Raw genomic sequence first — 25,584 nt, forward strand, 5'->3', positions numbered from 1 at the left:
GCCACTGCACTCCTGAGCATTTGCAGCTTCCTGGGATGCCACTGCATCCTGAAAGTGAGTCTGCATTGAGGCTGGGAAGCAAAAGGGACATACATAGCACCTGTCTGTGCTGCTTACATATATTTTCATAGCTATTGGTGTTCCTTGATAGGCCTTCATTCTGATTTTGAGTATCATGTGTTGTGAATGAAACTTTCACAGTTGACTTCTGCCTCCTTTCCTGCCACTGTTTTGTTCTTTTCCCATTTATAAGGACACAGGTGAACTAGAAATGTTGTGGTCAGGTGTGCTCTGTGGCTGCTCTGTGCTCAGAGGAGCTCTCCTGGATGTACAGCTTAGCATCTCCCTCTTTAAAGGGCTGCCCGGCTTCCTCCTGTCCCATCTCGTGGGTCCATCTTTTCATTCCCTTTTAATTTAAAATACTTCCACAATTTAATATTAAATGCTAGGTAAAAAAATCCAGTGGCACTCCCAGATAGAAAAAAATATGTTGTGTGTAACCCAGAGGAGGAATTCTGCTGGCAAAGTGATGGCTTTCCACTGAAGTGGATCAAACAGGTGCTCAGTTGGATGCTGGTGCTGAAGTACTTTTCTTGTGGCTTGAGTGTCTCATGGCAACAGCCTGAGATTTTAATAGCAGAAAGAAGGGATTTCCTGCTAATTTTCCTCTGAGAACTGTCACCTGTACAATCTTTTCCAGCCTCATGTAGTCTGACCTGTAACTGCTCCAAAGCCTGGTTAAGTTTTTTAATGCTTTTGAAATTTTTGGTCCCATTTGCAGAGAACAGGAGGGTGCTGGCTATTTTTTTTCAGGTGCAGTGTATTTTTACTGGGGGCGGGACTGGCTTTAGTTTTACCTTCCCAGCATCAGCTGCACTGATGCTGGGAAGTTACTCTCTCTTATTCCAGTTACTCTCCAGGCTGGTACGTGCAACCCCAGTGGCAGCAGTGGTAGATTGAACTGTGCCTGGGCTGGGTTGGGAGGGGAATAATCCTACTGCATCCATGATTTTCCCTCCTGGGCACCTGCAGCAGGCAGAGCTGTGCCCTCCCACTGAGGCTGCCTCAGCCAGGAATGCTTGCAAAATCCCCGTGCTCCTTTGGTATCTCCAGACCAGGGGACATGGTGACGCTGGGTGTTGCCATGGGACAGGTGAGTCCTTGAAGGCACACACTTGTCCCACTGAGCTTGGGGCCCCTATTTGGAGATCAGCTGCAGACGACTGGAAAAAAGAATGTGGCATCTCCCAGTTCAAACAAACAAACCAGAAAACTTTATTTTGAGGGATGAGGGGGCCAAACAACAGGGGTGGGTGCTCGTCTGGTCCTGCCCTGGTTTTCAGGCCGACTGTAGGGCTTTTTATCTCGCAGCTGCCGCCGCAAGACGTGCCTCACACGAATTGGCCCGGATTGGGAGCGGGGCAAGATCCAGGGGGGTATGTATGGGGCTGTTTGTTTCCTGGATGACTGAGATTCCTGGGACAGCCTCAATGCCACCTGGCTGGTGGTACCAGCACTCTGGGCTGGACCATCCTCCAACCTGCGGCGCTTTGCCAGTGGGCTCTTGGGTGCCTGAGGATCCGTGTCTCCCCGTGGGTGGCCTCGCTTCAGGCCCTGCTTTCGGCAGGGCAAGCTGCTGCTGGTGACCAGCCCCATGGCCTGGGACCACCCTGACACCTCCTGAGGGGTTGGACCATCCTCCAACCTGCGGCGCTTTGCCAGTGGGCTCTTGGGTGCCTGAGGCTCCGTGTCTCCCCGTGGGTGGCCTCGCTTCAGGCCCTGCTTTCGGCAGGGCAAGCTGCTGCTGGTGACCAGCCCCACGGCCTGGGACCACCCTGACACCTCCTGAGGGGCTGGACCATCCTCCAACCTGCGGCGCTTTGCCAGTGGGCTCTTGGGTGCCTGAGGATCCGTGTCTCCCCGTGGGTGGCCTCGCTTCAGGCCCTGCTTTCGGCAGGGCAAGCTGCTGCTGCTGCTGGTGACCAGCCCCACGGCCTGGGACTGCCCTGACACCGCCTGAGGGGCGGTGCTGGGGCTGCTGGTCTCAGCACGCAGCAGTGGCACGCGGTTGAGCCGGATGCGTTTTCCTTTCTGGCTGCCCGAGTCTTGTGCTTGCTCTCTCCATGAACGGCGACGAGCCTGGTCCGGCCTGGCATGTCCGGAGAGGCAGCTGCCGCTCTCTGCGTCTGCCTCTGCCCGGTGACACGGTGTGCATTGGGGAGAGAGAGAGAGGGCAGGGGGAGTGAGCACCTTGTAGAGCTCAGGAAATGTCCCTGCAGCATTGTCCCCAAGGCCCTGCTGGCTGGCTAAAGGGCAGGGGAAGTGCCGGTGCCCACAGCCCAGCCTGGCTCCTCTGGCCCATGAGAGGAGGGCCTCTACTCTGGGGTGATTCTGTGGATCTCCTGTTTCCCCTTTCTGCTGCTCTTGGCCGCTCCCCCTCTGCCATCTGTGGGGAGGGAGACTTGGCTCTCACCTCGTTCCTTGCCAGGGGGACGCCTCTTAGCAGTGTTCTGCTGCACCATTGTGGGTACGGAGGAATGCCTGGACGGTCTGTGCCACAGCACTGCCGGCCTTTCTCCTCCTGACAAAGCCTTCCAATCCTTCCTTGAGTGAAGAGAGATGCCTCAGAGACACCAAAACTCGCTCAGCAGCCTTGGGCAAGCTCCCTCTCGGGATCCTGTCCTCAGCTCTGAGTGCAATGTTGATGTACAGCAGCGGTTATACCTCAGGCCTCCCTGGAGATGTGCCCGTGACCTCACAATCGGTGAGTTCTGCGTGCCCCACTCCCCTCACTTGGGGACGGTGTCCTTGTGGGTGCTGTTAAATAAAAATTAAAACTGGCCAAGGGTCAGAATGTATTTCTGAATTTCTGTTTTTCTGCTTGAACTTGGACTAAACAATGCTACTTTTTTGCCCCCACAATTTCCCACGAAGTGAAGGTGGAGAAATTACTAATTTTTACCAAGATTTGGAAGTGGCTGTAGTAACAGAGATCATATAAAAAGCTAGAGACACAGAAAGCTAGTATATAAAATCAGCTGAATAGCAAGAGGGAATTGGCATACATCTAGTCTCTTCTCAGGGCTCTTTCTGAATGCTGACTTTGAACGTCACTTGCTTTGTCATAATTCATGGGTAAAGAAAAAGAATATCTGTTTGAAATTGGAAAAGGACAGAACTTGTTCTTTGGTTTTTTTTTTTTGTTTTGTGTTTTTTTTTTGTTTTTTAATGTGGGCCACCAAAAGACACTAGAAAATAAAATTCTTGAACTATTGCCAGCTGATACAAAGTTCTGAATCAGTTAAATAAATACCCTGTAACCTATTTGCAGAAGTTCCTCTAGCATCCAAGCTGTGTAGTAATCTCCTCAGATTCTCATGTAGATTTCACAAAAATTGTATTGACAACGTTCTGTTGCCAGGATTTTTAGTGAAAAAGCCTCTGCTAGGATTTTTCCTGTCCTGAGGAGCTGAGGGCCCCAGGAAAGAAATGTAAACAATAACTGTCTGCTGCTGTGGAGTGCCACAGGTGAATCTTCCATTGGTCCATGTGGATTGTTTTCAATCAGTGACCAATCACAGCCACCTGTGCCAAGGCTGTGAGCAGTCACAGGATTTTTATTATTCATTCCTATTCTATTCTTGTCTTTGTAGCCTTCTGATCTTTCTCTCTGTTCTTTTAGTATAGTTGTAATGTAGCATTTTAGTATAATATATATCATAATAAATCAGCCTTCTGATCAACATGGAGTCAAGCCTCGTGTCCTCGCACCAGGGGCCCAAGTCAAAGCAACAATTGGTGACCCCTGGACGTGTGAAACTGATGGTCACCCCAAGAGTGACCATGGAATCTAGCCTGGAGCTGAAGAAACGAGACCCTGAAGATGGGCAGAGTTCACAGCCAAGGCGAACAGGAGAACCTGTTGGACTTTCCTGGAGATTGTGTCCAGAGACCGCAGAGCAGCAGAGCTGCACAGCTGGATCCACAAGGACACTGTCTAGAGGTACTGTTATTTTTTCCCTTTCTGAAGATCCTGCCATTCGCAAAAGGTGGGAGGAAAGTTGGGAAAAGGTACCTTCGGAAGCTCAGGTTCCGTTTACTGCGTCAGAGGAGAAAGTTATTAAACACTGGTGCAGATGGGGACGCAGGGACAGAATTCCTCAATGTATGTTGGAGAGACGGTGTTATGAGTTCTTCAGATGGGCAAAATTTCATAGATTTATTACAAATGTCGTAGACTCCCTTGATTTACGTTTTTGGGAGTTCATGGACGCTCTTTTTAGGTGGACAATAGTCCAGCGTGTTTCATCCCCAATGATGCATGCAGTGCACGTACTGATTTATGGCGTTATCTTGAAATGGGGACGGGCTGCAGGAGACATCATGGCTCGGGAGCGCAGTCGCGTTCTGTCCCCGCCAGCCTCGGCAGGAGAGGAGCCTCTCAAAGAAGACGAACCGCGAGTTTGCATTCCCCCCGCACTGCCCACAGCTGAGCAAAAGTTTTTCTCCGCTCCCTTGGAGCAAACAGATCTACCTTCTCCCCCGCTCCTTCTCTTGGGGGGGATGAAAAACCGAACCCGCCGCTTTCCGGGCCGGCCCCGCCCGCTTCGCCGCGGAATTCTCCGCTTCCCCCACCCCGGGAGAGAGCGGATCCGGCTCCGCCTCAGCCAGCCCCGCGGGAGGCGCCGGACCCCGCGGCTCCGCCTCAGCCAGCCCCGCGGGAGGCGCCGGACCCCGCGGCTCCGCCTCAGCCAGCCCCGCGGGAGGCGCCGGACCCCGCGGCTCCGCCTCAGCCAGCCCCGCGGGAGGCGCCGGACCCCGCGGCTCCGCCTCAGCCAGCCCCGCGGGAGGCGCCGGACCCCGCGGCTCCGCCTCAGCCGGCCCCGCGGGAGGCGCCGGACCCCGCGGCTCCGCCTCAGCCGGCCCCGCGGGAGGCGCCGGACCCCGCGGCTCCGCCTCAGCCGGCTCCGCCCGCGGCCCCGCAGCCGCCCGGGCCAGCTCCGCCGGCTCTGATGACTGCGCCTGCGCCGCGGCACCCGGAACCGCCTCCCGCCGATCCGCCCGTGTTGCCAGGCAGCGCGATCAACAACAGTGATTCCCCAGCTGTGCTGCTGTTCCCGGGAGCTGCAGGAGCTGCCTCCGTGCCTTCTTCTTTCTCTGCATCCCAGCCGGCAACTGAATTCGCAACGGTGCAGGCGGCGCCGGCGAGAGCCGACCCCGTTCCGAGCCCGCCGCCCCCGCCTGTCCCGCCGCTCCCTGCCGATCCAATTGCAGTGCAAGAGCTTGCCGAGAATGGTGCTGAGCCCACGGATTCGACTCAAGAGTCGACACCAGCGCCCGTGCTGCCCGCACCACCCACCCCAGTTGTCCCGCAGGTTTCCGAAGCTCCATCGTTCGCATCAGACCCTGCGAAGAGCCTGTCCTTCCGTGGAGGAGGCGTGGCCCTCCAGCTGACTGCAGGGGCAGTTCGGCTGGCTGTGTTCAAAATCAGTATGGTTTCTGGGTCACTTCGCGTGTGGTCGGGGGCTTCTCCCTGGGGGTTGGGGTGCCTGCCTTCCCCCGAGCGCCCCAGCGGCGTGGGGGAGTTGGCTCCTGTGGCATCTGCCTCTGGCCCCCAGCCCAGTGGGGATGGGGGTGGTGCCGAGGGGCAGAAAGCAGGAGCAGTGGCATTTGCATTGCAGGAGCAAGAGAAACAGAGCAAAGCAAGCATTGCTCGCTTGCTCTGGGGACAAGAAACCCTCAGATCTGGGATGACAATTCCTGAGAATGCTTCCCTTCCCGAGCTGCCGGTGTGCAGCGGTGCTGCTGGGGGGAGGAAGCAGTGGGTCATTTCTGCTCTCAAGACACTGGCAGCATGGTCCTGCCAGGTTCTGAGCACACAGAGCCCGCCTCACAGGCCGGTTCTGGGCCGTTTGGCTCATTTCTCTGGGCCGGGGCCACTGCCCCGTCCAGTGCTGGGTTTGGGGACTTTGCTTTCCCCACAGGGACCTGGGCCACCATTCTGTGAGCCAGGTCTGGGTTCTCTGGTCCGCCCACCAGGACCAGGGCCACCCAAAGGTCCTATAGACCCTCTGCTGCTGCTACTCTTCTTCCTTAAAAAAAAAAAAAAAAAAAAAAAAAAAAAAAAAAAAAAATTATAAAGAAAAGTGGAAAGAGCTAGCAGCTCAAAAGCATTGAAAAGCCAAAAATTAGCCTCAGCACAAGTGGTTCAATGAAGGGCTGTGGCCAGGGCATTCCAGAAATTTTCTCTGAATTGTTTGATGACTGTCAATGGATTTTTTGATAATTCTTGTTTTCTTTAGCAGTTCTGTGTTTCAGAATTCTGCAAGCCTGTTTCAGGACCAAAGGGGACTTCCAGACATGTCAAAAAAGAACATCTTCAGTCCATGGACTCTGTCCTGAAATTCAGCTGTTTGGACTTGAAACAATGAACTTTCTCTGCATGTGTTTTTGCATTTTCTTATATTTTAAGATTGTTATAGTGATATGATATAATTAGATGTTTGATAGGTGAAGAATTTCCCTGAATGTTCTACAGGTGAAGAATTTCCTTGGTCATTCCACATCAGCAGATGATTGAAATTTTGATTGGCAACAGATGAACCTCAAGAGGTGTTGTTCTCTCTTCTGCAAGGCGCCAGTAGAAGAGATTGCAAACATTTCTTTTTCTATTTAATTTAATAATTTAAAAGGGTGAGATGTTGCCAGGATTTTTAGTGAAAAAGCCTCTGCTAGGATTTTTCCTGTCCTGAGGAGCTGAGGGCCCCAGGAAAGAAATGTAAACAATGGCTATCTGCTGCTGTGGAGTGCCACAGGTGAATCTTCCATTGGTCCATGTGGATTGTTTTCAATCAGTGACCAATCACAGCCACCTGTGCCAAGGCTGTGAGCAGTCACAGGATTTTTGTTATTCATTCCTATTCTATTCTTGTCTTTGTAGCCTTCTGATCTTTCTCTCTGTTCTTTTAGTATAGTTGTAATGTAGCATTTTAGTATAATATATATCATAATAAATTAGCCTTCTGATCAACATGGAGTCAAGCCTCGTGTCCTTGCACCAGGGGCCCAAGTCAAAGCAACAATCATAGACAGAAAAACTTTACAAATTGATGAAAAAGGAAAACTACCCCAAACCTGGTCAGCCCAAAGTTGTGAAATATATGCCCTGAAAAGAAGATTAGACTTATTGGAGGGAGACCGGGGAACCATTTCTACAAATTCCCAATATGCATTTAGGATATTACACACATTTGGGAAAATATGGGAGGAGCGTGGATATCTAAGCTCAAGGGGAAAAAGCTTAGCTCATGAGAATCTAGTCAAGTCTGTATTGTAATCTCTACAGAAACCAACAGAAATAGCAGTAGTCCATATAAAAGGGCACCAAAAAGGACACAGCCTTGAAGTTAAAGGAAACCGATTGGCTGATCAGATAGCAAAGGAAGCAGCTTTAGAACCAGGGGATCCAGTAAAAGTTTTTAAAACAGTAACCACACCCGAGGAGGAGGAAAGAGAAAAACCCATATTTAGTGAAAAAGAATTAAAGGCTATAAAAGATTTAAAGTTACACCAAAGGCAACGAGGGGAGTAGTTAACATCAGACGGACAGGTGTTTTTAAACAAAGCACTTGCCGGGACAGTGCTAACAGAACTAAATAAAAAAAAGTCCAAGGACTATGTGATCATTTCCTAAGAAATAACCTGTGCATAGGTGTATGTGACCTAGCAAAAGCAATCACAAAAGGGTGTTTAATTTGCCAAAAAGTAAATCAGAAAGTCATGAGAAAAGTAACACCTGGAGGGAAGGAACTAACTCAAAGACCTTTCCAAAGCATACAAATAGATTTTACTGAGATGCCCCCAGTACAAGGATACAAACATCTACTAGTTATAGTGGATCATCTCACTCACTGGGTAGAAGCCTTCCCAACCAAAAGGGAAACAGCCCAAGTCGTAGCAAGGGTAATCTTGGAAAACATTATCCCCAGATACAGAATGGTGAATACCATAGACTCAGACCGAGGTCCACACTTTGTGGCCCAAACATTGCAAAATGTAATTGAAGCCTTAAGAATAAAATGGAGATTACATACTCCGTGGCACCCCCAGAGTTCTGGGAGGGTAGAACGGATGAACAAAACTCTCAAAAATGTATTGACCAAATTAATCAAAGAAACAAAAATGAATTGGCTAAAGTGTTTGCCCCTAGCGCTCTTGCGCATCAGAACAAGACCCCAGTCTGATATAAAGATTTCACCCTATGAAATGATGTTTGGACTGCCATTCTTGTTAACACCCTATAGCACAGAAGACTATTTGGAAGGAGAAGAAGTTACCAGAAAATATTTAGAAGTCATTGGAAGAACCCTAGAAAGACTTAGAAAAAAAGGATACCTTCCCCAAACCTCCCCTCTTGACACAAAAGCACACGACATCAACCCAGGAGACTGGGTTTTGATAAAATCCTGGAATAGTAGACCATTAATGCCTAAATTTGAAGGTCCTTTTCAGGCACTTGTCATCGCTAATTCTGCTGTGCGGAGCAGAGAAAAAGGTTAGACCCACATCACGAGAATTAAAGGACCAGTCCCACCCCCGGGCATTGGACAAGATTTGTCAGTGTCTCCCTCTGGTATTGGACCAGATTCCACACCACCCTCACACCCTAACTCAGGACAAGATTCAACCACATCAGGAGCTAATTCAGCTGAATATACTATGATAAAAGGACCAAATGACTTAAAGTTGACACTCAAAAAGAAGAACCAAAAAGACTGATGAACTGCATAAGACAAAAGTTTAGAATCATAAGATGTCTTAAAGTGTTTCAAGAAATTTGTAAAAGTTAAAAACTGTTAATAAGTAATTCTGGTAAAGTCCTCCCAACTTAGTACCAAAGACTCCAGGTTAATCTTCTGCAGAGTGCTCCCCTAGGAGAGACCAAATTAGCAGAGACAGATCAAGAGAGGTTTAACCAGAAGAGCAAGAGACTCTAAAGAGCTTGGAAACTTCTTCTCAGTAAAATCCTCAGGAGGCAAGGCCAGGTGGGCAGGCTGTGCAAGATGACCCATACCGGACTCTTGGGAAGGGTAGTAGTGATGGCTCTGACTGCTGGTGGTGCTCTGGGGAGCCCAAGAGAGCCGTGCAGTGAGTGCTACCAACCTCTCTATGAGAAAGAAGTAAGTTCCTTGCTGAGAGTCCACACCAATTTAAACTATAATTGTGTTAACCTCTCCCAATTGATCCTTTATCAAGAGAATGAGAAAATATATTGCACAGCCCAGAACACTGCCACATTTAGGCAGCCACTCCTGAGAGAGTACCCTGTAGGAGAAGCCTGGTGGTGCTTTGAACGTGATACTACTAAAGCAAGCCTGGTAAATCTGGTCAAAGGAAAAGATATTTCTAAATATTGGGAGGGCACGACAAAACCTAATATATTTCGGGAAACCCCTAAACACCTGTTTTGGGTCAATGGTACCACAACATCCACTAAATTGCCAAGAGACTGGTCTGGCAGTTGCATCATTAGAATTATAAAACAAGCTTTCTTTCTATTACCCAAAGAATCTGGATCAAGTACAAGAGTCCCTATATACGATGATTTAAGGAAAAACAAATTGAAAAAGGGGCATATATTAAACCAAATTATGAAGTTACAAGCAATATTAGAGATAATAAGAAATCAAAAAAGGAATCCTGTACTTGATTCCAGTTGGTGGGATAATCTATGGACTTTCAAAAAAAGTTAGAAAACTACAACCTTCACAGTGTGTACACTTGTTAGTTTGTTCTTATTCCCCTGTTTAATTAAAATAATGACATCTGCTGTACAGAATAACCTAAGGATCTCTAAAGAGATTAACCTGAAAAACCAAAAAGGGTAATGAAGTTGGGTAAATATGATCACCAGAGTGCTCAGGAAATTTATAATCAATACAAAAATATAAGAAATTCTATGTTAATGAGGCAAAAACTGTAAGTTGATGCAAGCTTAAGCTTAAGCCTGATCAAAGAAAAAGAGGGGGGACTGTTTTGAATAAAAAGTTATCTATTATTTTTAAGGTTGCAGAGTTAAAACAAGTTGGACCAGTTGCTGTTAATTTAGCTTCATTGTTAAGAGTTCTTCTTCAATTACCTGTTAATGGTTGGTGATTAACCATTGTCCCCCTGATGCTTGCCAGGGAGTGACACAGGGACCCTGCAGGTACCAGGAGAATGGGAGTGGCATCAGAGCTGGTATGCAGATGAGAAATGCATTGCACCAAATTTTGCAGTTTTCCAGGAAAACCCCTAAAAACAAGGAGCCAACATAGAACTAGGGGGCCTAGGTGATGTCTAAGGATGGGAGCGTAGTCCAGTGCCTGCTTGGATCCTTTTTGCTTCTCACCCTAACCTGAAAGGATGTTGACTAGAGAGAGGACCCGAGGCGTTGGACCAAAAAGGCGGAATCTCCTAATCTCTGGTGAGGACGGAATCCCCAGCTCTGCCTGCAGACCAGCGGACACAGCTGCATCATCCTCCTCCTCCGTGCCACTCCTGGGAGCTCCGGCGGTCTGGGCGCGACCCATCAATTTCTCCCCACCTGAGCTGATTCTTTTTAATAAAGGCATTAAAAAGGAGAACGATCTCCTGCCCATTTTTTTCAAGAAGCACTGGGAGCACAAAGGGACACAGCCAGGAGGCCCAGCAGTTCCTTGCTGAAAAGCCATTTCATGCAAGAGCTCACACTCAGAATATGAAATGAATTTAAAATAAAAGGGTGGGGGGAGGCAGCAGTGAGGTGTCCTCAGAGGTTCAATTCTGCACTCTGCTTTTGTCACCAACATTATCCAAGTTCCTGTGCTTATTTTCCTGGAGAATTTGCACTCAACAGAGCTTCAGTGCCTTTGATCAAATCAGTCTTAAGAGCAGCTTGGGGCTGGTCAGTCATTTAGACGTGAGCACTGCCTGGTGTCCAGGCAACAAAAAAACATTAGCTGCAGGCCACCCATACAGCTTTTCATCTTAATGAGAACCAATTTTTGCAAACAGAGCAATGCTGGGAGGATTTTTGCACCATTGAGGCAAGGCACAAGGCTCTGGATCTACACAGCACTTTGGTAGGAGGGGAACACGGGTGGGGACAATCCAGGCTGTTAGCAGTGCCCCCCCCCCTGATTAGGGACAGCACAATTGCTTTTAGAGCTCCTTAACCAGCTGGTGAAAAACTGATTTTCTTTTCATGCCCCCTGCATACTGACAGGCAAGTTGAACAGAAAATCTGCCTCTTCCTCCATGATCTCTGAGCACCAAAGCAAAGAACCAAGAAAAAAAAAGCCAAAACCACTCCAACCAATAAAATACAAATAATTTTTTGCCCAGTCTGCTTTTTTGGTTTTTGGGGTTTTTTTTGGTTTTTTTTTTGGTTTTTTTTTAAGAGCTTTATAAGACTGACTAAGCCAGTGCTGATTTAAGAGTGTCACATGTTTTGTGCCTTCCACAAAGTGTGGGATAACTGCTGCCCTGTAAAGGTGGGTGCAGGGTCAGACCCTTTACTTCAGACCCAGCCCTGCCTTCCTGAGGGACAGAAATTCATCTGTTAGAATCCCTTGGAGCATCTGGAGCTGCTCATGGCCCTCCTGTGGATAACTGGACTGCTGTGGAGCACTGGAGAACTTTCAGCTTGGTACCTGTTATATATACTACGGTAATTCGTGGTGAAAAAATATATGTATATATATATATAGATTAAAATATCAAACCTTGAAATCACACTAGCAGGGGAAGAGGGGATTGCTTCACAGGGTAAGCAAACCGCAGCTGGCAGTCGGGTAGGAGGAGTGTCATTAACATAGGAAGTGAACCCAGCCGGCACAGGAGATTGTCGTTCTCACTGGTGTGAACAGGAGGAGGCCCAGCGATGATGGCCCATGGAGATGTTCATCTTAGACAGAGGGGACCATCAAGGACATACATCTGCATACGGGATTCCGGTAACCAAAGAGTGGATACACATCAGTTCCCGGACAAGGTTTTGTCCAGCACAGGACGGAGAATAGAGGCGTCATGAATATTGAGAACCCTGAGGAAAGACAAAGGGACTCTGCTGGAGGCTAGAAAAAGAGTATAAGAACGGACTCTGCCAAGCGGCATTGGTGAACAGGGGGGATTGGGTGCGATAGAAGGCGGATCTGTGTTCACCCAGCTTCCATCCTGGGGTTGGTGCTGTCCGTGACTGTTGGCTGTCGGGACTGTATATCGGTTGTGAATAAATTTATATTTTATTTTTATTCAATTGGCTGGATCGATTTTTACCTGTAACCATATCCATGTATGGGGGCCTGCAGAATCTAAGCAGCATCTTCCTTGGCCAACAACAGACTGGAAAGGGAAAACCAGCATCAGAAACCTGAGAGATGGAAAACTTTGGGCTGTTTGAGATAAAAAATGTCACCTAAAAATCTCAATGGCGAAAAACAACCTTTCTCACAAGGATTCCAGTAGAATAAATGACACAGGTGTTGGAATAACAGCCAGTGCCCACAGCAAAGACAATTCCTTGGTGAGGAGGTTCCCACGGAGAGTCGGCTGAGTAACGACACTCACAGCCAATGTGGCTACACGTCGTCCTCGTTTATTAAGCAACTTTGGCATATTTATCCTTCTCTATACACTGTCTCATGCCACTAGTGCTTAATGCTCATTGGTTAAGTAGCTACATTCACACATACATCTTAATTACTGATTGGTTGTCACACTATAAGCATCTTTAGCTAAGGTGTGCCAAATTAGCAGCTCCCACAACGTGCTTGGCGCATTTGGTTTCATCCCGGCAAAATGCTCATTCTTCCTTGCTTATCTATTTGAGGACAGTACATGGTCTATCTTGTTCCTGTTTGAGGACGGTACATGGTTTTCAGAGTAACTCTGTAATCTGCAGACCAGGGCTGTCCAATTCCCAAAGGGGAATATCATGGCATTGTTCAGCCAAGAATCCTTCTACACCTTGGAATAAAAGGCAGTGCCCACTGCAAAGACATTTCCCTGTCCTGTGGGCTCCACAAACCACACATGAACATGGCACTTTTCCTAAGTGCTTCCTAGAGCTTCTCTGCAAGAAGCACTGGAGAAGTGCATGGGGCAAGAGTTCTCCAAGTGCCAGGCTCTTGTGCAGCAGAAAAGGTCTAAAAAATCAAAATTCTAGCAAGCGAAATAAATCCATCCTTTAGGGCTTGTAAATACTCCGATGAATCGCAGTTACTTCAGGGCAAAAACAAACACAGGGAAAACTTTCCCAAGTACGGTTTCATGACAAGATTCCCGTTTCTCTGCTCCTGTTTGTGGGAGAAGACAAGATTACAAGCTGCCCAGCTGAAGAAGGAAAGGAGGATCTACACTTCCCTGTCATATTTTCCTACTGACTAAGGAATTAAGACCAAGAATTTGGGTAATGGAGGGATAAGACTGGGGTATGGATGAGGCTTTACATCCTAAGATACTTCATTTGCTGAAATAGAAGCACTTTTGTTGTACATGGATCTCCTTTATAAATCTCTTTGTCTTCAAACTCCCTTCCTCCATGGCAGAACTGAGCAAGCTCCATGTGTCAGAGCTTTGAGTTAAAAGCTCTGTGATGAGTTAGTTTTAGTGGATCCATTTCCAGTCCGTGGGGTTGCTGTCATGAGGAGCTCAGGTGGCTTTTTGTTGAGATCAAAATCAATGAGCCATTTGTCCCAGCTCCACCTGTCCTGAGGCAGCACTGGCTCCACTGTGCCATTTCTAAATGAAAACAGAATCTCCTAAAGAAGCCAGGCCAAAATCACAAGAGAGTAGTCACGAAAAATAACTTAGGTAGTTTGCTGGGTATTCATCTAACAGCTACCACCTTCCCAAAGTCGAGGCTACACTTTACGGGGCTCTTTGCTCTGTAAGCAACCTTTCAATTGGTAGTGTTTCATACCCATGCAGAAGAACAAAAAGCCACTTCCACTGTAGAAACATGAGCTGCAATTATGCAGTAAGCTGTGCTCAGTAGCTGACCTGCTGCAGTAGTTTTGAGGCAGTTTTAGGCAGGAGGTACTGCCATAATATTTCACAAGAAAATTATCAAGTATCTAAACTATGCAGTATTATGTTATTTTCTACCTCCAATATTGCCTGCTCGTGGCTTAAGGAAGAAAGGTATTTACCAGCCATCATAGATGAAAAAAATTAAAATCCATAAAGGGCTTTCAAGGATATCAGAGCGATGGCCACCAGTCATTATCCAGCTTTGCAGGATTTCAGTTCAAAGTCAATCTAAACAAGCCAGCATATGTCTAGCAAGAAGGAAATCACAGTTCAGGTTTGCTCCTCCACCCAAGCTTTGTTATATCAGAGATGGATGGTATTCTTTTCCAGCTCTCAAGAGATGTGTCATAATGTACAAATAAACAAAATATCATGCATGGAAATATTTCATAGATTGTAGAAGTTCCTTTGAGGGGAGCTCCCCGGGAGTCCCCGGAGGGCCCCCTGGGCTGTGAGTTCGCTGGCAGCAGCAGGGACGCAAGGAGACTCCACACAGCTTCTGAGGGTGCTGATTAGATGAGGGTTTATTGGGGGACCCAGCCCCAGGAGTAACATGGTTTCAGAGGGAGAAGGGGGAAAGGGAAAGGGAGGGGGAGAGAGGGCGAGCCTAGGGGAGAGATGGGCCATGAGAGAATCTGGTTTTCCTCGCACAGCTTAAGAGGGAACTTCAAAGTGGGTGCGAAATAAGATTTGGGTCAATGGGATTGCAGATTCATGGGACTTCAGGGGAGGAACACAGCTTGGAATAAACCATATATTTTCAAGAGGTACATTTTCGAGACAGAGCATACTATTTGAATAAAATGCAACACCACAATAGATTAGTAAGATAGATAGATAGGTAGATAGATAGATAGATAGATAGATAGATAGATAGATAGATAAGGCAGACAGAGATAGATGAATGCACATGCTTGTATCACTTTACAGAGAAAGGGATAGGGAAGTGACAGGTTATTCTTTTCCATACATGGGAAACAATCTTTTTCCCAGAAAAATCAGCTTCCTTCTTCAGTGACCACCAGGGTATCTGAAGACCCCACCAAGAAGGCCCTGTGATGCCAATGGCCTGTGCATCCAGCAAGTCAAGAAAGTAAGGCCGGCCTCTTAATACTAAAGAGGTTAAAGAGGTTTATTCTCGGTTTTTGGTGGCAAGAGGAACGAACGGAAGCCACTTAGTCTAAAATGCCTGCACAAGCACCAGTGAAAATCACAGCCAAAGGAAGGATGAAGCCAAGGTGTCTCACAACCACTGCCCAAGCAGCCAGAGATCCTCCTTCAACCCTGGCTGCATTGAAGCCCCACTGACTGCCAAGAAGAAAAGCGCTCTACTGAGAGCAAGCAAACTTAACCCTCTCCCATGACACAAATTTAGAAGGAAAAAAAAATTAAAATCCCTACACCACCAGCCACACTTCCCAGTGAGAAGGGTTGGAACTCTCTGCCCCCCAGCACTTCCCCGGCAGGCAGGTTCACAAAGGTGCTGGGAGCTAAGCTGTGCCCTGCGAGGGAACAGAGCCAGCCTCCCTTCAGTGGGAGAAGGCGCGGCCTCAGCTGTAGCCCCGGGTGCCTGCGGTGGCCCAGGGCACGGCCATGGCTGTCAATGTGTTGGGCTGCAGCACAGGGCAGGCCGGAGCTCAGCAGCCTCAGCAGAGCCCAGGGCCGCGGCCCTTCCCTGCCGGGGCCCGAGCCTGGCCCGGCCCAGCCCGGCCTGAACAGCCCGGACTGGCCCAGGGGATGGGCTGCGCCCACCCGCTGTGCCCACAGGCTGGGCCCAAGCCTTTGCAAGAGGCTTTCTCCCAGCTTGGCAAAACCTCGGCCAAATGTCCCAATGCCGTGCTGAGAAGAGTAAAAAACCCCCTCAAATTGAACCCTGCTGCCCACCGCATGAGGGATCCCTGCACACCTTAGGAGAGGCCAACAATACTCCTTTGTGCCTCATAAGGATTCCCTGCACCCCTCAACAGGGACTCCAAAATATCCCAGTGTGCCTCTTCAGGTCCAGGCCCAGATGATCCCCCAGAAGGAAATGTGCCTTCAGCCCAGGGACGCTCAGCATGGGCTCCCTCATCCCCTCGGGGCCCCGCCACTGGGCACAGCAGCCCCTGCCTGGCTCCTGCCTGCTCACACCGTGGCCATCCACGGCTGCTCCTGGGCATGGAGCTCAGCCAGTGCTTTTGCCGGGTGGGCTTTGCTGCTGCTACCACATGCACATAGCTGTGAAAACTCTAATTCTTTATTTAAACATAAAATATGGGACAAGCTCTGCCCTGGCAGACAAGGGCTGCCCACCTTCATTCCTGGCCGGGGAACAAGACCAGGGGACTCAGGGGGAGAGGGTCTCGTTGAGGAGGGGTGGGTTTTGGGATGGCCTCATGGCGGGGATGCAGCCATGGCAAGGCAGACAGGGGCAGAAGTGAAGAACTGGGATAAAGTTTCAGGTTCTCATTGCCTCTGTTTTTAGGTGCGTCTTCTGAACATGCACAGGAACACCTGTGAAGAGAGGAGGTGTCTGAGGCCCCAGCTGCCAGTGGCACACAGGGACCCTCGTGCACAGCAGGGCCCAGAGCTGGCAAGGCTCCCCAGCACGGCTGGAGCTGCTGGCACAGCTGGGCCCAGCTGGACAGCTGCCCCTCAAGGCCACGGCCAGCAGGGACGGCTCTGGGCAGAGTCCCTGGCCAGGAGCGGGCCCCAGAGCGCCTCTGCCTTTCAAGGGCAACCTCGGCCCTGCTCTTTCTCCTCCCCACCTCCCTCTGCCTCTGCCCTGTGCCCCTGGGGCTGCTCTTGGCCAGGCAGCCTCAGTGGGAGCCAGCACTGGCTGCAGCCCCAGCGGGGCCCCCAGGACAAGGCCCAGCAATTGAGAGGCCAATGGAAGCACTGGGCAGCAGCAGAACCCTCAGCAGAGTTATTTGGAGAACCAGGGACTGGCCACAGCTCCACTGCAAACTCTCTGGGAATATTCCCTGACTATGAGCAGCCTTTAAAGGAAGCTGCTTGAGGCAGAGAATCGCAAAACACTCACCATTTTCTCGTCCAGCAATACCAGATTCCAGCAGAGCACAAAAGCAGGCACAGTGCTGCACCAGCCACAATGGCCATCAACTTAATCAAACAAGGTGCTCCCCAGCAGACCACTCTTATCATGCTTTTCCAAGTGTAGTCAGAATGTGTTGAGGTCTCGGCTGCATCTGTGGGAGCAATGGGGAGTGTGAGCCCATGCTGTGCTGCACTGCTGAAATGCAGCGTGGTGGATACGGGCAGGACGTCCTCACTCCCTGTTTCGTCCAGAGCTGGGGCCTGCAGGCACTTTGCTGCCCCTTGGCACAGGACTGCTCAGTACCTAAAACCCCCTGAGCCTGCATGCCGTAATTCCTCTATGCTGTGCCCTTCTCTTCCAGGTAACACTTGTCAAAGACATGGATAAGGACAAGGAAAATGGCCAGGATTTTGGAGCTGCTCCAGGGCCCTCTCTCCTGCAAAGAGCGGCCCCTCCAGATGTGCTCAGGGACTGGGAAATGGCAGGGGATCTTAGGCTGGGCATGGCCTGTGGTGCATGGATGCCTTCCCGCTGTGCCGGGCACGGCGTGTCCAGATGCGCAGCCAAAGCCCCCGGCTGCTGAGTCCCAGGAGAAGCATGAGAGCAATGCACCCACCACTCTGGCTGTCCACACCACTCCGTTTTTGTTCCAGATGTTTGGAATGGTCCAGGGACTTACGAGCTCCTGTAGGTTTCTTCTTCCTTCTTGGAGGACCTTAAGAGAAACAGAGTTCCATTTCCCAGGAATGGATCTCACAAAACGAAGTCCCAGCCTGTGGGGTCAGCAGGGACACACTACTCACCCCTGCGATGGGAGCGGGGCTTGTGTGCAACATCCACCAAAGTCCTCCCTGCAGACACACCTGTAACACAACAGCCACAGAGCTTCTGTCATCTCTGCTGATCTGCACGGGCACCACTGAGCCGCAGCAGCGGTGAGGGGATCGCGCAGGGCCAGGGCACACACGTGCCTGGTTCTGTGCTGGCACCTGCAGCGCTGCCCCCCCGGCCAAGCTTTGGCCTCTGAGCTGGCAGCTCTCCCAGGGGGAAAGGCCTTGACCTACCCTCAGCATCTCTCAGAGGCTCAGTAATGGGTACAGGTTGGGAATTCAGATCGTCTTCATCAAAAGTATTATCTTCGTCATCAGGATCGTCTTCATCATCAGGTTCACCTGCAAAGGACGGACACAACAGCTCCTGTGACACTGTACAAGATTCTCCTTCAGGCCCGAGTGGCAGTAAGAGCACCTGGGTGACTGGTGCCCTCCAAGGCACTCCCTCAGACCTGCCTCCCACTCAGGAGCAGGGGCATGGGGACCACGTTCCTGCAGTGGCCCCACACTGGCATGGAAGGAGCCCCTTGCAGGGCAGTCGGGGCAGAAAAGACTCCCTGGAGCTGCCAGCAGCTCTAAACCCAGACACGGGCAGGGCCAGGGCTTGGCAGTGGCAGCAGGAGTAGCTCAGGCTCCCTGGGACAGGCAAAAGAGCTGCCAAAGGCTCAGCCCCGGGGCACAGCCCTGGGCCCGGCCCCTTCCCTCTCTGCCCTCTCCCTGGCTGCAAAAAAGCACATGGAAAGACACAGTGACATTGCCCACAGGAGGAAGATGGACAGCTAAATGCTCCTTCCTCCCACTGCCAGCAATCCTGTGGGATAACTGTTGGGTACAAGAGTAGAAATTTGGAGGCCAGGATTTGCAGAATCCATCAAACTTCAGAGGATCTTAAGGGAAATGACAGAGGAATATTACTCTGGACAATGATTACACTTGGACAATGATTGCTCTGTTAGCAAAGAGTTGCTGAAAACCTACCATCACCAAGCTCCAACATCCTTAAACTGTGCTTTAACAGCGTTTCCCAGTGATGGAAGTCACGTTCCCAGTCTAGAAAGGAGCACAGATGGGAACTGTTCCATGCTGTGCTGGGATCCCCTTGTATAGGGAACCGAGCACTGCAAGGGGGTCAGGTAATGCTGTGTGCCCGCACTGCCAGGCAGCAGAGAGGGCAGCTGAAGCCTCAGCAGGGCTCAGGCCCAGAGGCACAGCAATTACCTCCTGGGCCTGTGCCTGGCAGCGCCTCCCTTCCTGAGGCAGAGGCTGCCATGGAGCCACTGCTTCCTCTGGGAAACTCAGCCTTCAGCACAGGCTCTCGTTCCATGTCTGCAGAAAGGAGAAGGCAATGCTGGATCAAGTGTGGCTCTTCCCCAGTGGGAATGTGTCATCTTCAGGAGGCAATGCTTGTCTCAGTAATGGATAAGATCCAGGAGAAAGACCAGGTTATTGGGGCCGCTTCAGGGCCCTCCCTCCTCCAAAGAGCTGCCCCTCCAGATGTGCTCAGAGACAGGGAAATTGCAGGGGATCTCGGGGTGGGCATGGCCCATGGTGCAGTTTGGGCAGCATGTCAGCTGATGCCAAATGCCTTCCTGCAGACGCTGGGCAGAAGCTGCAGCCAGGCCAGGATGGGAAACAGCCCAGCAGGGCATGAAAGCAGCAGCAGCAGCAGCAGCGGGGCAGCGAGGCTGCCATGGATCCCTTCCCACTGTGCCGGGCATGGCGTGTCCAGATGTGCAGCCAAAGCCCCCGGCTGCTGAGTCCCAGGGGAAGCATGAGGGAAATGCACCCACCACGTTGTCTCTCCAGGTCACTCCCGATCCTGTGCATGTGTTTGGATGCCTCCAGGGACTTCCTGTCTCCTATAGGTTTGTTCCGCCTTCTCGGAGGACCTTAAGAGAAGTATTTGCATTTCAGGTGAATGGATCCCATAGAACCAGGGCTCAGCCTGAGGCATCAGCAGGGACACACTACTCACCCCTGCCATGGGAGCGGGGCTTGTGTGCAGCAACCAGGAAAGGAGCCTGAAAAGTCTTTCCTGCAGACACACCTGTAACTCAACAGCCACAGAAGCTCCTGTCACCTGCTTCCTGCCAGGTTCTAAATGATTATTCTTTTAGCAACATTGACAACATACCTGCTGGAGGGTTAAGACCCTGGAAATCTTCATTAAGCCAAGCTGCTGGAGAAGCCTTCCTAGCATGCTCGTCTAGAGGGGAGCACAGATCAGATCAGACCCATTTCCATGGTGTGCTGAGATTCCCCTCTGCCTTAGAGAACTGGGCACTGCAAGGGGGTCGGGTAAGGCCTTGGCTGCCAGATGTCAGTGGACAAGGCCAAAGGTGCACAGGGGTCTGGGGAGCTCTGGAATGGCTCTGGTCACTCTCCACACTCTTTGCAGGCCCTGTGTAACATCCCTGGGGTGGTGGCTGGAGCCGCCCAGGCCCCGTGGGGGCTCTGTCCCTCCCACAGAGGAAACCCTCCCTAAAGCCCCAGGCAAAACCATCCCCAGCGCTTCCTGGGGAGCAGGGAGCGCTGTCCCGGGAAAGGGCAGCCAGGCTGCCGGCTCACCTGCTCGCCACACTTGCAGTGGAGCAGCCTGGGCAGCCCTGTCAGGCAGGGCCACGGCCAGGAGCAGCAGGAGTAGGAGGCGCAGAGCAAGGGCCATGGTGCCTTGCCCTCTGCCAGTCCCGCAGCTCTTGCTGCCACCGCTGTCACGACACCGCTGTCCCAAGGTCAGCACCGCTGCTGCCACCGCCGCTGCTGCCGCAACAGTTGTGCTCAGGGACTGACTGCTGGCTCCTTGTGCTGCTGTGCAACCACGGGGCTCTGGCACCTCTGGCACCTCTGTGACCTCAGAGCCTGCTGTGTCCTCAGCCTGCTGTGACCCCTGAGCCTGCTGTGACCTCATGGCCGGGGCAGAATTTTGTGGGAATGGATCTCAAGAGGTGCCCTTCCAGCAAGGAGAGTGTGTCCCTGCTGGTAGCTATGTGCAATCTAGCTCTTTTTCACCAGAAGTGAGTTAGACAATATTGGGCATGTGAGACATTTCATGGTTCTACATGCCAAAGCAATGTCATGTCCAAAATTCAGCTCACATTGGCCATTCCCACTATTGCAGGCAGCCCCAGCCCTGCCCCGCTCCCACCAAGTCCGTGCTGTGCGCTGTGCTGGCCTTTGACCCCTATTTCAAAAGTGGAGGACTTGATGCCATAGCTTACAAAAGTAATGCAACACAGGCCATCAGGGGAGCTGCACACTTTAGGCTATACCTTCAGCCATCCTAAAATCCCCCTGTGTGCCATCACAAGAGACCCCAGACCCCTGCTCAACTTACAGGTGTCCCTCGGCCCCTGCACACCTTTCCACATACAGTAAATTCCCTGCACAATTTTTGGGTGCCCCCAGCTTCTTGCACAGCACAGAGATGATCCAAAGCCCCTGCATGCCTTCAGAGGGACCGAAACATAAGACTCAGGGAGCAGCAACAGGGCTGAGCCATCTTCTGTGTGTGCTCACCACGTGTCCCTGGGGGAACAGATGAGGCTTGGGGGCAAATGGCCACTCTGCTCATAAGAGATCTGCGGGTGCCACAGGCTCAGGCTCTGTCTCTGGGCTCTGAGCTCACCCCTCAGGCTATGAAGGACTTCCTTCAGAGTCCAGCCTCATTCCATTGATCTCAAGGCAAGCACTTTCTAGGTGGTTTCCCTCTTTTCCTGGGCATGCCCCTGGACGGGGTCCAGGCCGAGATGATGCCAAAGAAGGAAATGTGCCCTCAGCCCAGGGATGCTCAGCATGGGCTCCCCCATCCCCTCGGGGCCCCGCTGCTGGGCACAGCAGCCCCTGCCTGGCTCCTGCCTGCCCACACCGTGGCCTTCCACGGCTGCTCCTGGGCACGGAGCTCACCCAGTGCTGGTGCCTGGTGGGCTTTGCTGCTGCTACCACCTGGACATAGTTGTGACAACTCCAACTCTTTATTTAAACATAAAATGTGGGCAAACCCTGCCCTGCCAGACAAGGGCTGCCCACCTTCAGTCTTGGCTGGGGAACAGGACCAGGGGGCTCAGGGGCAGAGGGTCTCGTTGTGGAGGGGTGGGTTTTGGGACGGCCTCATGATGTTGATGCAGCCACAGCAGGGCAGATAGGGGCAGAAGCGAAGACCTGGCATAAACTGTCAAGTTCTCATTGCCTCTGCTTTTCTGCTTGTATTCTGAATATGCACAGGAGCACCTGTGTAGAGAGGAGGTGGCTGAGGCCCCAGCTGCCAGTGGCACACAGGGACCCTCCTGCATAGCAGGGCCCAGAGCTGATTTGGGAAGTGCTGTGCTGCCCCATTTCTTCAGCCCCACTAGCTGCCCACACCCACAGTGGGACTGGGCCGCCCCCAGAAAACTGTCGAATCTGGGCTGTGGCTGCAGGGCACAGCTGCTCTACAGCACAGGTGGACTGCCTTGGGGGTAGGACTGCCCTGAGGGTAGGGACAAGGAACGGGGCGAGGTCTGCTCTATGTTTTCCAAAGGTGATTATTCTACAGACGATCAGGGGCAGACCAACACTGCATTAAAGGCATACACCAACCTACAAACTTGGCAGGGTCCCAGGGCAGGATCCAATCTTTAGCCAATTGGGAGAAACTGAGGGTGGAACACCAGGCGGGGAATACAAGGTTTAAACCAATTGGGGATTACAGGGGAGGGGAAGAACTTAAACAAACCAATGGGGTTCCGAAGGATACAAAATTGATAGGGAAGTCTCTAGAGGAAGGGGCAGGCTTGGAGAGGGACTGACATGCAATGGGAGGAGGAACAGTGAACAAAAGGGCAGGTCTTTGGAGAGATGGACGAGTGGGGCAAAACCAGCAACACAGTGGGAAAGGAGCAACCCATTAGTAATAAAATATGCTATAACAATACAAAATAAGGGGAGGGGTTTATAAAACTGTCTGTTAGGACCGAATTACAATCAAAGACATGAACTGCAGTGGGGAAGCTCTGATTCAAGGTTCAGTTGAGCACTTCCAAATTATTTCCTGGCAGAAATAGATGGCCCAACTTGCCCTTATCACATGGAAATAAAGGGTTCCCCAACAGCAACCCATTCTGAGGCCCTTCTGGGCATCGGGAACACGTGTTGTGGTGCCGGCTGCATCTGTGGGAGTGATGGGGAGCGTGAGCCCGTGCTGTGCTGCACTGCTGAGCTGGCAGCAGGGTGGATACGGGCAGGACGTTCTCTGTTTCCCCCAGAGCTGGGGCCTGAAGGCACCTTGCCGGCCCTTGGCACAGGCTGTGCCAGCCAACAAAGCCCAGCAGGCCGGGAGGAGAGCCCGGGGGCAGCGCAGCTGCTTGGGCCGTGGCTGCTGCCAGGGACACAGGCCAAAGCCATCCCTGAGCAGCCACTGCCACCCCTGGCCCTCCCTGCCCCATGACAGCTCCCCCAGCCCCAGGGGACAGACTGTCAAAAAGTCCACAGCCAGCAAAGAGATTGTCCCAGGAATTGTGTGCTGCTTTTCCTCCCTCCAGTTGTAAATCCCTCAGACTGCTGTAAATGCCCACACGTGGTCTGATCAGCCCCTATGCTTTTCCACTCTGCTCTCAGAAATTTTGCAACAAATCCACCAATAAATTCGAGGTTACATCTGTGAATTGCACACTACAGTTTCCTTCATTTTTCCCAGTACCTGGAAGTTTCTATATTTAGTAATGCCCTTGAGGATCTCTGATTCTTTTCAGTATTTGGGTTTTTTTGTATTGAGACAGACGATACAGCCTAATTCATTTTAGTTTTTACAGGTCTGGGTTTTTCCTCAGCATGATGGTTTACTTATTATCTACATGTAAACTTGTTTTTATTTATGGTTTTTTTTGGTTCCCCAAGGAATTATTTTGACATTCTGTCATTCACTTCATAGTTAATGTTCCGTAGAAGAACAATTTGGACTCTCTTTTTATAGAAATATAAAGATCTCAGAAAGCTGTATTTTTAATTTTGAGGACACTCTTTCTTCCCACTCCCACCTATAACAGTGATCCCTTTTGAAACATCTCTGAGGACATGTGGAGTTATTTGGGAAATGCTTGGCTTAACCTGGGTAATGGGTTACTATTTTCAGTGCTATAAACCTACATTGCTTCAAGGTTCACACCACGGTCCTGATTTGTGGCTCAATGCATGGATACCTGCCTGAATTAAAACAATGTTTGTGAGGCAGCTGAAGAACTTAGACCTCAGAGATTAAAATTCCTGGGAGGAGGAGGAGGAAGAAAGGATAAAATCCTGTTTCAAAAGCTGTTTTCTCACTTCTAGTATGCCAGAAGTATGGTAGACTACACCTATCTTCAAATGTCATTTACTTACAGAACAACTCTCTACAGTGCCAGACTCCAGGAGAAATGACTCAACACTTTGCCTCCCAATGCATCAGCTTTAATTCTAGTGAGAGGTAGGCCTTAATTACAGTCTGATTAGAGCAAATCAACAAAGCAGTCTTGCCGTTGTGTGAGTGGCAAGAGGAATTTGCTTGTGAACAGATGAATATGTCCCACTCAGTAATGAACAAAATTTGCCCTGACTTGGAAAAAAGTAGACAAGGAGCAACGCAGTATTTGGGGTTTATCCAGGGATAAATGGGGCAAGAAGCTGTAACAACTTACCTGTTTTACAGAACACAAGTACTGATATGGCCAATAATGCACCCACATGAAGGGATCTTCAGGACATTCCTTTATTTCTCTAACCAGGAATGGGCAGCAAAATGCTGGCATTCATGTGAACTGGAAGCCCTGTTCCTCTCCTGTTTCTCCTTGAGCACACTGTGTGTTATTTGCAGACTTCACTGTCCAGCCCATCAATCCTCTCGTGGCCAATTGCTAAATGGCACAACTACCAAAATACAGGTGCCAGCATAATCAGCCCAGCACTAATGCAGCACTGCTTTGATGGTGCACAGGAGCACAGAATGGCTTGGGTTGGAAGGGACATTTAAAGGCCATCTAGTCCCAATGGCCTGCAGTGAGCAGGGACACCTTGAACTAGGTCAGGTTGCTCTGAGCAGGAGCTTGAATGTCTGCAGGGATGGATGTCCACCTCTCTGGGCAACCTGTGCCAGGTTTTCATAACAAACAGTGTAAAAAATATGTGTTTCTTTCATCTAGTCTGAATTGACCATCTTTTAGATTAAAACCATTCCCCCTAGGTCTGGTCATGAAAGGCTCTGTTAAAATTCTGTCCCATCTCTTTACAAGCCCCCAAAAGGCCCTGAAAGGCAGCAATCAGGTGTCCCTGGAGTCTTCTCTCTTCCAGGCTGAGCACTGCCAGCTCTCCTAGCCTGTCTCCAAAGCAGAAGGGCTCCAGCCCTCAGAGCATTTTGTCCCTCCTCTGGACTAGATCTCACGGGACCATGTCCTTCCTTTCTTGGGGACCCAGAGCAGGATGCAGTACTCTGTCGTGGGAGAGACCGAGACACTACAAAGCAACACACTCCATTTCCAGAAGACTTCAAACCCTGTTTTTATTCTAGCCTGCATGCTTTTTCTCCATTTTTACAAAGCTCTTAAGTTTATACTTTACTCATTGGTCACGAGATACAAACAAAATACTCATTGAAATAGGGAGTTGTAGGTTTCTCTTATTTATCCTTGTTTCTTTCTTGGTTTCTATGTCAACAAC

General features: G+C 50.5%; 1 protein-coding gene and 1 long non-coding RNA gene across 2 annotated transcripts in view; both read right to left on the minus strand.

The window, feature by feature from the left end:
- LOC135307549 (serine/threonine-protein kinase PAK 1-like) overlaps positions 1–25,584 on the minus strand; it is a 437,852-nt gene that overhangs the window by 116,355 nt on the left and 295,913 nt on the right. The gene's annotated exons all lie outside the window — the stretch shown is intronic.
- LOC135307082 (uncharacterized) lies at positions 17,229–20,003 on the minus strand. The gene is made up of 4 exons (XR_010367815.1): positions 19,898–20,003; positions 19,713–19,811; positions 18,154–18,261; positions 17,229–17,952 (listed from the first exon to the last, which is right to left on the minus strand). It is a non-coding gene; the product is annotated as an uncharacterized LOC135307082 (long non-coding RNA).

Source organism: Passer domesticus, chromosome 9 (genome assembly GCF_036417665.1).
Source record: "Passer domesticus isolate bPasDom1 chromosome 9, bPasDom1.hap1, whole genome shotgun sequence".
Classification (NCBI taxonomy): Eukaryota; Metazoa; Chordata; class Aves; order Passeriformes; family Passeridae; genus Passer; species Passer domesticus.